This window comes from Microtus ochrogaster, chromosome 15 (assembly GCF_000317375.1).
Source record: "Microtus ochrogaster isolate Prairie Vole_2 chromosome 15, MicOch1.0, whole genome shotgun sequence".
Taxonomy (NCBI): Eukaryota; Metazoa; Chordata; class Mammalia; order Rodentia; family Cricetidae; genus Microtus; species Microtus ochrogaster.
This window is the reverse complement of record NC_022017.1, coordinates 16,293,485-16,297,373: the sequence shown is the minus strand read 5'-3', so window position 1 is coordinate 16,297,373 and position 3,889 is coordinate 16,293,485.

The following is a 3,889-nucleotide window of genomic DNA, read 5'->3' as shown; positions in this document are numbered from 1 at the left end:
GCTCTCCCAGTTTCCCTTAGCAGGACTTTCTGGTCTTGTCAGTAATTGCCTACCTTTCACAAATCCTGAAGTGCACGCACTATTTCTCTAGCACGTAAAGAGATGGCACAAACACCTGAGCTCAATTCTTCAGCTGCTCCTGTCATATTATCATACAGCTGAGGCAACCGTTTCTGAATCAGAATGTCACCCCAGTTCTGATGGTCTATAATTGGGGTTCTGAACCTGTGGCTCATGATATGTTTTAGGGGGACTGCATATCACATATCCACATCACGTTTCATAGCAGTAGCAAAATCACAGTTAGGAAGCAGCAGCAAAATAATGTTGTGGTTGGGGGTCACCACAACATGAGGAACTGTACTAAAGCACCATAGCATTAGGAAGGTTCAGAATCACTGCTCTAGGAAGCACCCTTGTTGCCATGGACTGATCAGGGCAACATTTCCAGTAAGCTGTGTGATGTTTTTTAGAGTCAATGATATTGTAAGTTAGGATCATGCTCTTCCACACAGCTTACAGGCATCCTTGCTCAGAGTCTTTTATCTATATGGTCCAACTGTCCTTAAGCTGAGCACAATAGAAAAGATCTACACAAAAAAGTTATGCAAGAATGATTGTGTACAATTTGGGAGAGAGAACAATGGTCAAATCAGGACCAACAACTCCACACTATGACTTAGATTTTTATAACCACAAAATTACCCTGGAACAAAATGTATTCTTCAATTTGGGAATAAGCATCAAGTGCTTAAAATATGTCAGAAAATTGAGATGATCTATCACTCCTTTTCCAAAAAGTCCTTAGATGAAAAGGCATTATTATCTGGTGCCTTCGTTGACAGATCTATTTATCATATTGGCCATTGTCACTGCCTTACACAGAGCTCATCAGCCTTCCCAGAATAGCTGAGCTGGCCTTAATTGGCCTTCCCAACTCTCACCTTCTACAGAGCAAGCCACACAGCACAGAAGAACAATGTGTCCAAAGCACAGACATCACCATAGCACATCACTCATTTAGTTACCAAGCGTTCTAAGAACTATATACAGCTCCAGAAATGACAACAGTTTAACAGGGTTAGAAATCATTTCTTGCCATGTTGCACTGAACTGAGTGTTCTCAGGGGAACCTCCCATTCTCCTATACCAGAACTCAGGAACTGGGGTATTTCTAGTGCTCTGGAAGCTGCAGGGACTTAGAGTCCTCCATGTACACAGATGGCTGAGGCAGAAAGAGATGGCTTCAAGGGAGGCTCAAGAATAGGCTTGAGTTGAATTAATGCAGTCCACTGGCCATGACTCAATTGTAGTGCCTGCCTACCTGCAAGGGATGCTGGGAAATGTGATTCAGCTTTGTGCCCACTGTGGTCAAGCAGCAAGTCCAAGGAGTTCCTAGTCAGAAGAACACTTGTGCAATGTAACCGGAGACTGCTCTTTCATTTTCCGGCTGCTCAGACCCGGATAATCACACAGAATCTATGTTAATTACAACACTGCTTGGCTGATAACTCAGGACTTATTTCTAGCTAGCTCTTAAATCTTAAATTAACCCATTTCTATTAATCTATGTTTTGCCATGAGACTGTGGCTTTCCAGTAGGTTCTGGTATCTGTCTCCTGCGGCACCTACATGGTATCTCCTTGACTCTGCCTACTTTCTCTCTATATCTCTGGCTTTGTTCTGCTAAAGCATTGGCCAAAACAGCTTTATTCATCAACCAATAAAAGCCATACATATCCAGAAGGACATCCCATATCAGTGCAATGTACCCAGGTATGCTCTATACTTGAAGTTGTGATGTAATGGGTTTCAGGCAGAGCTGAAGCTAAGCTGAGTTGTCAGCTTCATCAGTGATTCTCTATGAACGTGAAATTGAGAACCAGCAATGCTCATTCCTGTCTGGAACTCAGAATTCCATATCCTTCCTTTAGTTTCCCTTCCCTGTACTGTGGGTTCTATCCATCCAGTCACATTTAACTTTTAATAGTTCAAAAAAGCCAAGGTACCACTTGGCCCTGCTTTGCCTTAGTGTCATGTTTTTTCCTTGGAACTTTGGATCAACCCAACTATTATCTTTTGTATGGTAGGTTTCATCCCCTTTCAATGTATGATTGAGTACCTCCTCATTGAGGCTCTATGTGTCCTAATTTTTATCTACTATGGAATTTTTGTCATTCCTCTCTCTCTCTCTCTCTCTCTCTCTCTCTCTCTCTGTGTGTGTGTGTGTGTGTGTGTATGTGTGTGTGTGAGTGAGTGAGTGTGTGTAAATACTATTTAACCTTGAGTATCATAATGGCTTAGGATATGGAGAGGGTTTATGCATCCATTTACTGCAATCAATAAAAAGTGAACAGATACTATACTTTGAAGCTACATGCTTCATTTGAATAGTATAATATTTCCTGATTCTCTCCCCATTTACTGAACTCAATAAAATGTGAACAGATGCTATGCTTTGAAGCTACATGCATCATTTGAATAGTGCAATATTTCCTGATTCTCTCCCCCAACAGATGTTATAGTGTTCTATAGTCAAACTTTATAGTTTAAGTTGGGGAGTGGGATCATTTCTTACATTGGATATGGTGGTTTGATGAGAATGATCCCCATATTTTCTTGGTCCTCAGTTGAGGGAACTGTTTGGGAAGAATAAGGAGGTGTGGCCTTGTTGGAGGAAGTGTGTGACTGGGAGTGGGATTTGAAGTTTCAAAAGAATCATGCCATTCCCAGTTAAGTGTTCTTTCTGCCTTGTGGTTGCAGATCAAAATGTGAGCTCTCAGCTGAAGTTGTAAGCCAAATAAAGTGCTCTTCTTCTTAGTGGCCTTGGTCATGGAGTTTTATCACAGCAAGAGAAAAGTAACTAAGACAATATGGCAGAGGTAGGATAAGGATAGCAAACTCAAAGGAATCTAATTAAAAGAAGAGCAGCTCACAATTAAAACAGGGAGGCATGTGCCATGAAGGGAAGACTGAGAAACCTAATCAGACAAAGCACAAAGACTGCTTTAAAAAATCAGCCACTAGTCACAGTGGGCAGCCAAGGGCCCACGGATCTCATTTCTGATGCTCGACACTCTTATGTCCTCACCTAATGCTCACATCTCCTAAGGACTGGCAACGGTGAGTTAGCTGTGCCTGACTATGTGGACATTTACATGATGACTGTGCATTGTTTAGAACAGAGGTTCTCACCCTTCCTAATGACGCAACCCTTTAATACAGTTCCTCATGTTGTGGTGACCCCCACCATAAAATTATTTTCTTTCTTTTTTTAATTTATTTATTTATTAGAGATTTCTGTCTCTTCCCCGCCACCGCCTCCCATTTCCCTCCCCTTCCCTCAAGTCCCCGTCCCTCGTCAGTCCAAAGTACAAACAGGGTTCCCTGCCCTGTGGGAAGTCCAAGGAACCCCCACCTCCATCCAAGTCTAGTAAGGTGAGCATCCAAACTGCCTAGGCTCCCCCAAAGCCAGTATGTGCACTAGGATCAAAAACCCCTTGCCATTGTTCTTGAGTTCTCAGTAGTCCTCATTGTTTGCTATGTTCAGCAAGTCCAGTTTTATCCCAGGCTTTTTCAGACCCAGGCCAGCTGGCCTTAGTGGGTCCCCGATAGAACATCCCCATTGTCTCCGTGTGTGGGTGCACCCCTCGCGGTCCTGAGTTCCTTTGTTACTTTATAACTGTAATTCTATAGTTATGAATCATAATGTAAATATCTGTGTTTTCTGACCATCTTAAATGACCCTTGTGAATGGGTTATTTGACACCCCCCCCCAAGGGGTCTCAACCCACAGGTTGAGAACCACTGTTTTAGAGGAAGGAAATAGAGTGACCACACTGTATGTCATTTTTTTTCAGCAAGTTTTAATTGTATTTAATTGCAATAC